Source organism: Schistocerca nitens, chromosome 5 (genome assembly GCF_023898315.1).
Source record: "Schistocerca nitens isolate TAMUIC-IGC-003100 chromosome 5, iqSchNite1.1, whole genome shotgun sequence".
NCBI lineage: Eukaryota > Metazoa > Arthropoda > Insecta > Orthoptera > Acrididae > Schistocerca > Schistocerca nitens.
The window spans coordinates 656,789,387-656,804,265 of record NC_064618.1 but is presented as its reverse complement, the minus strand read 5'-3'; positions in this window follow the sequence as shown (position 1 = coordinate 656,804,265).

The window sequence follows — 14,879 nt, the reverse complement described above, 5'->3', positions numbered from 1 at the left end:
GTAGGCAGCAGCACTAGCAGTGGACAATGTATAAAGACTGTCTGGGGGACATGGAAAACAGTGCAGTCGTCGTCATTATGCTGAAATGTAGTGATTTATCTGATGTCCAAAGAGGGATGATCTTTGGCTTTTGGGCTGAGGGTGGAGACATTTCCTAAATGGATACATCTGTAAACTGTTCACATGCCACCATGGTTCTTTACCGTGCATAGCAAAATGGCATAGCAAAATGGCAAAATGGCACAGGTGCCGAGAGAACTGTGGTGCACTATGTGACAGGAGTGACCAAGGGCTGCAAGGATGTATGCGTCTGAATAGACATCCAGTTGTTGAGGAACTGATCATCCAGATGAACCAAAGGTATGCCAACCGTGCCTCCTCAATGACCATTCTACAAACTTTGCTATGTATGGGTCTCCATACCAGGTACCTGGTTCATGCACCAATGTTGACTCCATTCATTGGCAAGGCAGGCTGGAATTTTCATGCCAATACAAGTAAGCAGCCACTGAGTGCTGACAGGTGGCCTTTTCATATGAATCACATCGACAGATGAGAACTGGCGTGTACAGCTCTGCTGCAATCATCGGAAGTGTCCAGGCCAGAGGAGAGAGTGTTATGGTTTGGGGAATGTTCTCGTGGTGTTGCTTGGGTAATCTCATCATTTTGGAAGGCACAATGAATCAATACAAGTATATGTGTATCCTTGGGGACCATGTCCACCCCTACATGCAGTTTGTTTTGTCTGGACCACAATGGAATGCAGGTCAGTGCATTGTGTCACAGCTCACAGTGTACGTGCATGGTTCAAAGAGCACCAAGATGAATGTACTGTACTCCCCTAGCCACCAAACTCCCCAGACTTATACCCGATTGAGAACCTGTGGGGCCACCTCGATCAGTCTGTTTGCACTACGGATCCTCAACTAAGAAACTAAGTGCAGGTGGCCATAGCACCAGACTTGGTTTAGCTCCATATTCCTGTTGGTAACTTTCAGAACCTCAGCGACTCTCTCCCTGCACATCTGACTGTAAAAGATGGTTATTCAGGCTTTTGGCATATGGCCAAATTAATGCGATTGGACTGTGTCCGGTCACAAGCATCACCTACCTGGTCAAAGGCAAGGCTATCTGTGAAAACAATCATGTTATCTACAAGCCAGCTGCAACAACTGTGCTACATCGTATGTATGAATGACAACTAACAAGCTGTCAGCTGACACGAATGTCCACCAAAAAACTGGCCAAGAAACAGTTGGACCACCTAGTTGCTAAGCATGGTGCCCGATACAGTGTTCTTCATTTCAACGTTTCATAGCCTGTGCCATCTGGATCCTTCCTACCAACACCAGCCTTTCTGAATGGCACGTGTGGGAACTCCCCTTCAATGTATTGTACATTCTCTTAATGCTCCTGGCCTCAATCTGTGAGAATCGCTGTCCTTCACCCACCTATCCCCTTCCCTGTTCCCACTCCAGCTCTACACGGACTTCTATTGCACCATTGTACCCACAGTCTTTTTATTTCTCTAACCCAGTCTAATCTCCCGAATGCACCTAGCTGCCCTACCCTCTCCTCACCTTGTCCCTGCCCCAGTCTCGTCCTTACCCCTACCCCCCCGAACTGCTTCTCCCATTATGTGCTGTTGCTCGCAGTCTGGCCTCGACAGCTAGAGGCAGTGGTCGCGCGCGCGTGTGTGTGTGTGTGTGTGTGTGTGTGTGTGTGTGTGTGTGTGTGTGTGTGTGAAAAAGGGGGGGGGGGTGTAAATATGTGTGTGTATGTTGTCTAATTCAGAAGAAGGCCGTTTGGCCAAAAGCTTACTTGTTTAGCAATCTTTTCATTGTGCCTGTCTGCAACTCAACATCTCCACCATATGGTGAGTAGCAACTATCCTTTTCATAATACTGTCATTATTTCCTCCTGGATTTTCCATTACTGATTTTGCCTAATGGTGTTCCTTCCATCCTGTAATCCAGTCTGTCTTCCTTCGTTACTGCTATCTAACACGTTACTATACTCTGTCTCTGTCCTTTTCATTCTCTTCGTTCTTGTGTTTTACATGTCACCTTCCAAACTACACCACACACTCTGACTTACGAGCCACACTGTCACCTGTCTCGTCTGCACACAGTGCACCGCTACACGACTGTGCTGATTGTTGGTGCATATCTCATGTTCCACATACACCTACCGATATAATTAATCGTAGACCTTGAAATGGACCACTTTTCCTGTGTCACGTTTGCATATTTACACATGTTATTTTCCATACCTTACAGTGCCACAAGCACTTGTACCTCACTCCACCTACCCCTCTCCACCCTCCACTCTTTCCCCTCTCTCACTCTAAATTTGCACATGCTAACCTCACTGAATCTAGAAACATCTGCTGTCCCCCTTCTTCATACATACCACCCAGTGACCTGCAAACCACATTATAATCTTTTTATTTATCTTTATATTTGATCTCATTGAGTTTTCACATCAATTTCAGTTCATTTTTGCCTTGCGCTCTTGGCCAGCTCCCTCAGGTTTCATGTTGTTTCCCCATACTTTATAGGTTCTGTCCTTTTTGTGATTTTCCCCTTGTATTTTTACAAATTTTGTTTCACATATTTCTATGTTATTTACATATTTTTATGCGTTTTTATCCTCCACCATGGATGTTTGTCCTTCCATCTGCACCAATATAGAAAAGTTTCCTTATCCCTTGCCAGAACACAGCTCACATACTGTGGTGATGATGATGATGATTGATGATGATGATGATGATGATGACGATGACGATCGGTTTGTGGGGCACTCAACTGCACGGTCATCAGCACCCATACAAAGTTCTAATTTTTACACAGTCCAATCAAGCCACTGTCACAGTGATGATGATGAGGAGGAGGAGGAGGAGGACAACGACGACGATGACAAAAACACCCAGTCCCCGGGCAGAGAAAATCCCCAACCCGGCTGGGAATCAAACCCGGGACCCCATGATCCAGAGGCAGCGATGGTAGCCACTAGAACATGAGTTGTGGACCCACACACTGTTCCTGAGTTGTTGTTTGGCTCATGAAAATCCCCCAAATTGCCTTACCATCAAATTATCCATCTCTAGTTGCCACCCCTCCTTCCACAATTACCTCTGCCAGTCCTTATCACTCACCCACATAGTCATGCAAAACCATGTCAGTCAGGCCCAAATCTCCTTCCAACACCTCCTCTCCATCCACAGAATTCTCCTGCTGTGCAATCCCAAATTCCTGAATCCCATGTCGTACACTGAATCTCTTGCTCTCCAGGAACAGGAGCAGCATCCACAATGCCACCTCAAAAAACTCTCCAACCTGTTCACTTCCTACTCCCATCTTGAATTACCACTATCCACCACCTGTACAACAGCCTCCAAATCCCCCCCAATCCCCTCATAGCTGATACACTCTGCCTCACTGACTACTTTTACCCCACCCTCTAAAACTCCTCCCATCACCATACAGAATCCATAACCTAAACAGACCCAAAACACAGTTACGAACCTTCTTTCTGGAAGCCTTAGTGCCACAGACATATCAGCTCTTTCCAAAGGCCTTATCTTTTGCCCCACTCCCAAATTCAATGATGCAGTACTTATTAAAGACCTTCTCCCAGCCACCAATCCTATCAATCAGACTCGACCAAAGGCAAATGCTGAACCCTGCCTGACTCAGTTTACTCCTCCATCTAACCATGACCCATCCATACTGCCCCCAAATTATCCCCTGTTAACTTTCCAGAATTTTTTAACCTAAAATCTTGCCTCACCATCATTGCCCAAGTTCTTTAAATTCAAGTTAACCTTACATCCGCAGAAAGAACCGCAATCCACCATCTAAAAACTGAGCCTAACCTTATATTCCTACCACCTGACATAGGCTCCAACACTTTTCTTTTGAACTGATAAGATTACCTGGTGGAAGGATTCTACCAGCTATCAGATTCGTCCAGCTACAAACCCTGCCACAGTGACCCCACTCTGGAAATCCAGCAGGATCTCCAGTCTCTCCTCAAATTCTTAGACACATCCCAGAACCTCTCCCCGGAGTCTCTCTCTCTCTCTCTCTCTCTCTCCCCCCCCCCCCTCTCTCCCTCTCTCCCCCCCTCCCTCCTCCTCCCTCTCTTTATCATTACCTCTATCACCCCCCACACTTGTACCTTCTATGTCCATAAACCCAACCACCCAAGTCACCCCATTGTGGCCAATTACTGTGCCCCCACTGAGAGAATCTTTAATCTCATGGACCGACACCTTCAGTCTGTTACTCGCAACATACCCTCCTACATAAAAGATACTGACTCTTCAGAGTTCCTGTTCCTTTACCTCATCACTATTGATTACACTTCTTTTTACACTTAAATTCCTAATGTCTATGGCCTTGCTACAATTGAACACTACCTTTCCCATTGCCCAATAGATTGAAAACCTATGACCTCCTTCCTGGTCAACATGACCAGCTATGTCCCACCCACAATTACTTCTCCTTTAAAGGCATCACCTACAAACAAATCTAAGGTATGGCAATGGGGATCCTCCACCCTATGCCAACCTATTGATGGGCCATCTAGAGCAATCCTTCCTAAACACACAGAATCCTAAGCCCATCACCTGACTCAGATCCACTGACGACATCTTCATCACCTGGGCAGAGGATGAGGGCACACTATCCTCATTCCTCCAGAACCTCAATACCTTCTCCCCATTCACTTCATCTTGTTCTCTTCAGCCCAAAATGCCACCTTCCTCAATGTTGACCTCCACATCAAAGATGACTACATCAGCACAGCCATCCATATCGCACCTACCAACTACCAGCAATATGTCCACTTCAACAGCTGCCATCCATTCCGTACCAAGCAGTCCCTTCCATACAGTGTAGCCATCCATGGCCAATGCATCTGTAATGATGAGCACTCCCAAAATATACCAATGATCTCACCAAGGCCTTCACAGACCATAATTATCCTCCGAACCTTGTATAGAAACAGATCACTCAGGTCTTTTCTCTCCAGTTACCCACTATCTCCCTATGTCCCACCATCTGGCCACAAAGGAGCATTCCCCTCTTGACTTAGAACCACCCAGGGCTGGAGCAACTGAATCATTTTCTCGATCAGGGTTTCAGCTACCTCTCGTCATGCCCTGTGTCCTAGCCCCTGTCCCTCCCAGTCCTCCCACAGTGATATTCCGCAGCCCACAAAACGTACACAATATCCTCATCCATCCCTACACAACCCCTGCTCCCAACCCCTTGCCTCATGGCTCATATCCCCGTAATAGGCCTACCGTATTTACTCGAATCTAAGCCGCACTCGAATCTAAGCCGCACCTGAAAAATGAGACTCGAAATAAAGGAGAAAAAAAAAAAAAAAATTCCCGAATCTAAGCTGCACCTGAAATTTGAGACTCGAAATTCAAGGGGAGAGAAAAGTTTTAGGCCGCACCTCCAAATCGAAACAAAGTTGGTCCATTGTAATATGAGACACAATTTAGGTCGAGTGAAAGATGATACAGCTACAGTAGTTTGGTTCGAGTCGTAATCTTAGCAGTTAAGCTTTACCAGGAAGCCATTGCTATGCGTCAGGCGCTCCATCCATATTTATACGGATACCCTTCCTTTTTCACGTGCTTCGTCTGGTTTGAATCGATTGCTTATTTTGCTTTGATCTGATAAGTACCATTTTCTTTGTTATAGGTGTTTACGTCACTAAGCTGAAAATGCATTACTGTACTGCGTCATGCATTGTTTGTCGCATTCGGATAGTGCGTGTTTACAGTGTGTTGCCGTGAGCAGCATGGCTTGCTTTTGTGCGCGCTACCGCAGCTTTTTTTAAAAAAAAAAGGGGGGGGGGGAGAGGAATCATCTCATTAGCGAAACAGTGGCAAGAGACTGCTATTTGTTGTTACTAACATTGCTGCTTTCTTTGATAATGATTAACAAGAACCAAATAATAGACTGCGTATGATAGAACATGTTCTGAATGAGAGTTAGGCACAAATTTTTCTCCGTTTGAAAATCTTTGCGGCCGCTTCTTTAGTACATCGAATTCTGCACTGAAATTAGTCATCTTAGATTTAAAAATCTAGTCAGTTGCCATGATTCATTTGACTGTATCACTATTAGGCATAAGAATAATACGAATATAAACATGACACGATATGTATGTTCTTCTGCGTTTGCTGTTGTCTCACTCTAGTTTCGTAGTTTATTAGGCAGACAGGATTTAAATGAGATAGCAGCAAAAACGAAAGAATACATAGCAAAATGTTGATATTCGTATTATTCTTATGGTGAAGAGAATACTGCATGTGATTCACATTTCATCAGGTTCCTATTAGCAACCATCTCTTCTCACAGGTAGGAAAAAATTCAGAGTGTAGAGTTGGCCATATTGACAAACATCCCTAACAGTTTTGCTAGTCGGATTTTCGTAGTACATTGAAATTCTGCTACATTCGAAGATTAACAATACGGAATTTGGTTTTACTTCATTGGATAATGTATGAAAATGGAGTGGTCGAAACTCAAGGCGGAGAAAAAAAGCTCGTCTTCCACTTTTTTTTTTTTAATTTATTTACTGACACAGAGGTTTTGGCGCCAGTATTTATCTCTGTGCCTGCAAAGCATGCCTGTGTAGCGCTACATATATTCGATGGCAGAAGTTAGTTGTGGCGGCACCTACCAACATTTTTCAGAACTTCCGCTTGCTTTGCACTCGATTCTAAGCCGCAGGCGGTTTTTTGGATTACAAAAACCGGAAAAAAAGTGCGGCTTAGATTCGAGTAAATACGGTAGATGCAAGACCTGTCCCATACAGCTACCCCAGGACGGTCAAGAGCATCACCTACCCCATCAAAGGCAGCCCTATCCCGTCAAAGGCAGGGCTATCTGTGAAGCCAGCCATGTGATCTACAACATAAGCTGCAACTACTGTGCTGTGTTCTATGTGGGAATGACAACCAACAAACTCTCTGTCCACATGAATGGCCACCAACAAATTGTGGCCAAGAAACAACTGGACCACCCAGTTGCTGAGCATACTGCCCAACACTCTTAATTTTAGTGACTGCTTCACAGCCTGTGCCATATGGATCCTTTGTAACAACACCAGCTTTTCTGAAATGTGCATGTGGCACACTCCTAAGTATCTGTAACCCTCCTGGCCTCAACCTTCATTAGTCACTGTCCTTCACCCATTAATACTGTTCCCTGTTTCGACTCTAGCACTACACTTCTATTCCAGCAATGCACCAATAGTTTTTCTTTTTTTTACTTCTCTCCAGTTTCCTCACGCTCCCCCTCCCCTCCCTTCACACACACACACACACACACACACACACACACACACACACCATTTAACTTCCCAACTGCACCTAGCTGCCCTACCCTCTCCCCACCTTGTTCGTGTATGTTCCCACAAGCAGCTCTTAACCATCTCCCATCCCTACCCCAGCCTCCTCCTCACCCCCACCATCCAAACTGCTTCTGCCATCATGTTCTGTTGCTCATAGTATGGTCTTGGCAGCCAGAGTCAGTGGTCATGTGTGCGAGTCGGGTTTGCATGAATGTTGTCCAATTCATATGAAGCCCTTTTCGCTGAAAGCTTACTTTTTTAGCTGTCTTTTTTTTTTGTGCCTATCTGCAACTCAACATCACCACTAAAAGGTGAGTAGTAATCTATCTTTTTCATAATATTCTAGTTTTTATGTTCTGGATTATTCATTGTTATATTCCACCTTCTATTAGCTAGGAATCCAATTTTGTTTCCACTTTTCATTGCGACTGTTTCATACTTTATCAGTTGTCACATGAGATGCCATGAATGTGTTTCAGATGAAGATGAAATAATAGATTCATATCCTTTCCATCTAAAAACGAAAAAGATGCTTACCTTCAACATTTTATAGAAGTAAAACCCATTGGTCGTAGGCTGCATAGAATAACAGAGAAGGATAAAAATGGAGGTAAAACAAGCAAACCAAAGGAACAAGCATAATATATTGGCTAAACAGTACACTTCGAAGAATATAGGTAAGTAAAAATGCATTCTCAAACAATAGAAATTCCAGGCAGGAATATCAACAATGCCAACTCCATCATCTCGGGCTGTAATGCAACTGTCATGTGGGAAGCAAGCAACCGTCTGAAGGGGACAGGATAGCAGTATACAAGAGGGGAGAGATACAAACACAGTCTGGTGGAATGCGCAGGGACTGGACTGCCAACAGGTGTCAAGAGGTTGTGGGGGGCAGGAGGGGGGGGGGGGGAGTGGTGAGGAAAAAAGGAGAGGAGCAAGCAGATGCATTGGCAGAGGGCTGCAAATAAAGAAGATGGGAGATGAGAATGGGGAGGAGATTACAGAGGGGGTGGAAACTGTTGGGTGGAGAATGTAGGGACAGTATGTTACCATAGGTTGAAGCCGGGTGAAATACGGGAGCTGAGAATGTGTCATAAGGATATCTCCCATCTGCGTAGTTCAGAAAAGCTAGTGGTGGAGTGAAGGATCCGGATGGCTTCCGTGGTGAAGCTGCCATTGAAATCAAGTGTGTTATGTTGAGTTGGGCAGTGGCCATTCATCCTGGCGGACAGCTGCTTGGTAGTCATATCAATGAAAAAAATCTTCACAATGACTGCAGCAGAGCTGGTAAATGATGCCTGCTTTCACAGGTGGCCCGGCTCCTGATGGAGTAGGATAAACCTGTGGCAGGACTGCAATAGGAAGTGCTGAATGGGTGGATTGGGCAGGTTCTGCACCTCAGTCTTCCACAGCGATATGATCCTTATGGCAAGGGGTTGGGACTGGGAGTAGCAGATGGACTGGGATGTTGTGGAGGTTGGGTGGGTTATGGAATTCCACTTTAGGAGGGGTGGGAAGTTTTTAGGGCACAATGATGGGTAAACAAAGACCTGACAAAGGATGTGGTTAATGATTATAAAGAATCCATCTAGATTGCAAATTGAAACCGGATGTTGACCTAGGTTTTGGCACAGATAACCACGCCTTCTTCAGAACACACAAAAACTACAAACTGCCTAAAGAGGCATGGTCCAATATTAATACAGAATGCCCAAAATGGCAAAAGACTTTTGGGTATTCTGTATTAATGTTGGACCATGCCTCTTTAGGCAGTTTGTAGTTTCAGTGTGTTCTGAAGAAGGCGTGGTTATCCATGCCGAAACCTAGGTCAACATCTGGTTTCAATTTGCAGTCAAGGCGGATTCTTTATAATCATTAAATTATTCACAATTGCTGATGCGCTGCAATGTTAAAAGTTCCCAAGGGTATGGTTAAGTTGTTCCAGTCTGGGGTGGTACTGGGTGATGAAGGGGACATTCCGTTGTGGCTGGTTCTTGGAGATGGTGTGAGGATTGTGGGTGAGAGGCGAAATGGACCAGGTCTGAGGGACAGGGTCTGTCTGTGAAGGTCTTGGTGAGACTCTCAGCATACAGAGCAAGGGAGTTTTTGTCACTGCAGATATTCCGTTCCCAGATACCAAGACTAACTATATGGGAGGGATATATTGGTGTGAAAGGGTGACAGCTATCAAAATGCAGGCACTGTTGGTGGTTGGTGTGTTTAATGTGGACAGAGGTGTGGATGGAGCCATCAGAGAGGAGGAGGTCAACATCTAGGAAGGTGACACGCTGAGTTGAGAAGGACCACATGAAACAAATGGGAGACAGTGTCTTGAGGTTGTCAAGGAATGAAGATAGGGTGTCTTGGCACTGAGTCCAGATTATGAAGATATCATCAATGAACCTCAACCAGACTAGGGGTTTGGTGTTTTGGGAGGCTATGAAGGTCTCCTCTAGACAGTCTGTAAAAAGGTTGGCATAAGAGGGTCCCATGCAAATGCCCATGGCTGTGCCAATATTTATTTATACAACTTCCCTTCAAATGAGAAATAGTTGTGGGTTAGAATAAAGTTCGTAAAGTATATGAGGAGTGAGGTAGTGGGTTTGAGGCCTGAAGGACGCTGGAAAAGGTAGTGTCCAATAGTTGTAAGGCCATGAGCATGAATGATGATGATGATGTATAGGCAGGTGGCGTCAACAGTGGTGAAAAGGGATCCAGGAGGTAAAGGAATGGGGATGGTGGAGAGGTGGTGAAGGAAGTGGTTGGTGTCATTGATGGAGGGTCTACATTACGGGCAATTGGTTGCAGGTATTGATTGGTCAATAAGGGCCAAAATTCTTTCAATGAGGGGCACGATAACCAGCCACAATGGGGCATCTAGGACTGCTGGGTTTGTGGATTTTGGGGAGCATGTAGAAGGTGGGTGTGCAGGGCATCATAGAGGTGAGGAGGGAAGTGGATTCAGGGGCGATGTTCTGGGAAGGGCCTAAGGCTTTAAGCGAGGATTGGAGTTTTGTGTTGGACTTCTGGGATGGGATCACTCTGGCAGTGTCTATAGGTGGAGGAATCAGATAATTGGCAAAGGCCATCTGCCAGACAGTCACTGCAATTCATAACGACATTGGTGGAACCTTTACTGGCAGGTAGGTTGTTTAGGTCAGGATTTGTTTAGAGATTGTATGTGGCTGTTCTTTCTTCTACTGAAAGGCTGATGTTCTAATGAAGGGACCTGGAGAAGGATGGTGATGCTAAGTTGGACATAAGGAATTCCTGGAAGGTGACTAGTTGATGGTTAAGTGGGAAGAAGGTGCAGGGGGGGTGGGGGGGGGGGGGGATGATCACAGTTGGATGGTGGTATGACCTGAAAGATGCACAGTCCAGTGTTGGAATTAGGGTGATTTTGGTTGGAGGGATTGGCGGCAAAGATGTGCTTCCATTGCAGGCATTGGGCGAATAGGTCTTTGACAAGTCCATCATGCTAAAATTTGAGTGTAGGGCTAAAGGTGTGGCCTTTGTATATTACTGATACTACTACTCTGCAATCCCTATTTTATACATCACATCTCTGAAATTTAATCCCTAGCTCTCCAGCACCTGGAGGAGCTTTCCCTACACCACCTCCATAAGCTATCCATCCTGCTGACATCCTACTGCTGCCTCAGGGCAACTCTATACAACCCCTATTGTACTCACAATGTTTCTCCTCGTCCAGGTCTCAATGCAACTAACACCTGCCCAGCTGATCTTTTCAGCTTGCCACATCACCAAAAACTCCCTACCAACCCTCCACCAAATCCAGTGCCAAAACATTCCTGTAACACTATTGTTAACCTTTCCATCAAAACCTTCAGCTCCACAGAAGTTTGAGTCCTATCCAAAGGCCTCATCTTTTGCCCTACACCCAAATTTAACCACGCTGGTCTTGTCAAAAACCTATTCTCCTTCTCCCAATCCCAGCAATGGAAACACCTCTTTGCCACCAAGCCCTCCAACTAAAATCACCTGAATTCCAACACTGAACCCTGCTCTCTTCCAGTTCATACCACTATCCAGCTGTGATCTTCTCATCCCACCTAACTACGCACAGGTCACCTTCCAGGAATTCCTTACCTCCAACTTACCCTCACCATCCTTCCCCAGATCCTTTCCTCAGAACCCCAACCTTTCAGTAGAAGAAAGAACAGCCACATAAAACCTCAAAACAAATTCTGACCTAATTGCCCTACCTGCAAACAAAGATCCACCACTGTTGTTCTGAATTGCAGTGATTACCAGGCAGAAGGCCTCTGCCAATTATCTGCCTCCTCCACATATAAACTCTGCCAGAATGATCCCATCACAGAAGTCCAAAATAAACACCAGTCCCATAGCATCTCCCCTGAATCCATTTCCCTCCTCACCCCTATGACGCCCCGCACACCCACCTTCTACATGCTCCCCAAAATCCACAAACCCAGCAATCCTAGATGCCACATTGTGGCTGGTTATTGTGGCCTCTTTGAAAGAATTTTGGCCCTCATTGACCAATACCTCCAACCAAATGCCCACAATCTAGCCTCCAATGTGTAAGACACCAACCACTTCCTTCACCACCTCTCCATCCTCCCTACCCCTTAACTTTCTGGATACCTTCCCATCACTGTTGACACCACCTGCCTATACACCAACATCCTTCAGCTTCCAAATGCACTACCTCATTCCTCATACACATTACTAACTTTATCCCAACCCACAACTGCTGCTCATTTGAAGGGAAGGCATATTAACAAATCTGTTGTACAGCCATGGACACCCACAGGGGACCTTGCTATGCCAACCTTTTTAAGGGCCATCTAGAAGAGACCTTCCTAGTTTTCCAAACACCAAAACCTTAGTCTGATTCAGATTCATTGATGATACCTTCATGATCTGGACGCAGGGCCAAGACACCCTATACTCGTTCCTTCATGACCTCAACACATTCTCTCCCAACTGTTTCATGTGGTCCTCCTCAATCCAGCGTGCCACCTTCCTAGATGTTGACCTCCTCTTCTCTGATGGTTCCAACTGCAAATCAGTCCACGTTAAAGCCACCAACCACCAACAATACCTGCATTTTGAGGGCTGTCATCCCTTTCACACAAAAAATCCCTCACATATAGCCTGACTATCTGTGAATGGCGTATCTGCAGTGACAAAAGTTCTCTTGCTCTGTAAGCTGAGGGTCTCACCAAGGCCTTCACACACAGGCACTAACCTCCAGACCTAGTCCGCAAACAGGTCTCCCATGCCATTTCCCCTCACATCCCCAATCATTCCACCATCCCCAAGAACCAGCCACAAAGGGAGTGTCCCCTTCATCACCCAATACCACCCCGGAGTGGAACAACTGAACCATATACTTTGCCAGGTCTTTGATTACCTATCATCGTGCCCTGAAATGAGGGACATCCTACTCAGGATACTTCCAACCCTTCCTAAAGTGTTTTGTTGTCCACCCAACCTCCAGAATATCGTAGTCCATCCCTATGCCACTCCATATTCTAATCCCTTGTCACAAGGATCATATCCCTGTGACAGACCTAGGTCCAAACCCTGCTCATTCCACCCACCCAGCACTTCCTATTCCAGTCCTGTTTTAGGTCTGTCCTACCCCATCACAGGTCCGTCCTACCCCATCAGTGGCTGGGCAACCTGTGAAAGCAGCCATGTCATTTATCAGCTCTACTCCAATCACTGCACAGCTTTTTATATTGGTATGACTGCCAACCAGCTGTCCACCAGGATGAACGGCCACCGCGAAACTGTGGCCAAGAGCAAAGTTGGTTGGTTGGTTTAAAAGACGGGGGAAGGGACCAAACTGCTAGGTCATCGGTCCCTTGTTCCGATTAAAATAATTCCACAAAGGTGGGAGGAAAATAATCGAGACATACAAAACACAGCTGGAAGAAAGGAGAAAACCAGAAGAATGACAGAAGTGTGACAAACACTAAAATCGGACAAGAAAACCAAAGAGAGACGCAAGAAACATGAAGAAGAGATTAAAATAAGAGAGAAAATTACCATGGCTCACTGACCATGAGAATATCAAGGAGAAGCCAGCCACTCTGCAACACATTAAAACCTCCACTCTAGCACTAGGGTGGAGGACACAGAGGGACAAAGGACATGTGCTAAAACTTAGATCAAATGATAAAACCTGCCCTCACGAATAAAACGTAAAACCAAAGCTGCCGTTGAGGCACTGTCGCCCAATACCAAAGGTAGGGTGCTGGGAAAGTTAAACATCTGCCGCAGAGTGGTTAAAAGTGGGCAGTCCAGCAAGAGGTGGACGACCATCATTTGTGAGCCACAGTGACACCCAGGTGGGTCCTCGCAACAGAGGAGGTAACCATTCGTTAGCCACATATGGCCAGTTCCCTGAGAGAGAACCACATTGAAGACTTCCGCACACTCGTAGTCTCCTTAATGACGTGCAGTTTGTTGTGCGTACTGTTATGCCATTCCGTCTCCCAAAGCCAAAAAGCCATGCAGCATAAGACAGAATGCAGGTCAGTTTTGGAGATTCCCATCGCCAGAAGCAGTTTCCGCATCGCCTGTTTGGTCAGCGTGTCAGCAAGTTCGTTGCCTGGTATTCCAATGTGTCGCGGATTCCACTCAAACACCACTCAATGATGGGACTGTTCCACGGCATAGATGGACTCCTGAATGGAAACTACCAAAAGATGGCAAGGGTAGCACTGGTCGATAGCTTGTAGGCTGCTCAAGAAGTCAGTACACTGGAGAAATGACTCGCCAAGGCGTGAGCAGATGTGCTCAGGAGAACGAGATATGGCCACCAGCTCTGCAGTGAAAACACTGCAGCCATCTGCAAAGCCTACATGACCATCAGCTATTGAGCCAACGGTGTAAACCACTTCATGGCCCCGGTACATGCAGAGAATTGAGAGGAAGTGATAGCGAAGAGCTGCAGGGTTAACGGAGTCCTTAGGGCCATGCAAAATATCCACAAGACTGTGGCCTAGGTGTACACCATGGAGGCATATGTGAATGGACTCCAGTTCTGACAGAAGGGACCAGACGTGAACCACAATCATAAGCCCTGACGTTGGCCGCTGATGTGGGAGATGAACTGCCGTGGTTGGAAAAAGGAGACAGTAATTTGGATGCGCAGGAGAACTACGAATGTGTGCAAGTGGTAACTGGCAAGCAGTTGTGCACGCCTAACCTTCAATGGAGGGACTCCAGCCTCCACCAGGACACTGGTCATTGGACTAGTTCTAAAGGTTCCCGTTGCTAGGTGAATGCCACAGTGGTGCACTGGGTCGAGTACACACAACACTGAGGTCGCTACCGAACTGTAAACCAGACTCCCATAGTCAAGGTGGGATTGAACAAGAGCTCTGTAGAGCTGCAGCAGCATAGAGCGATATGTACTCCAGTTGGTGTTGCTCAGGCAGCAGAGGGCATTGAGGTGCTGCCAGTACTTCTGCTTAAACTGACGAAGGTGAGGTAGC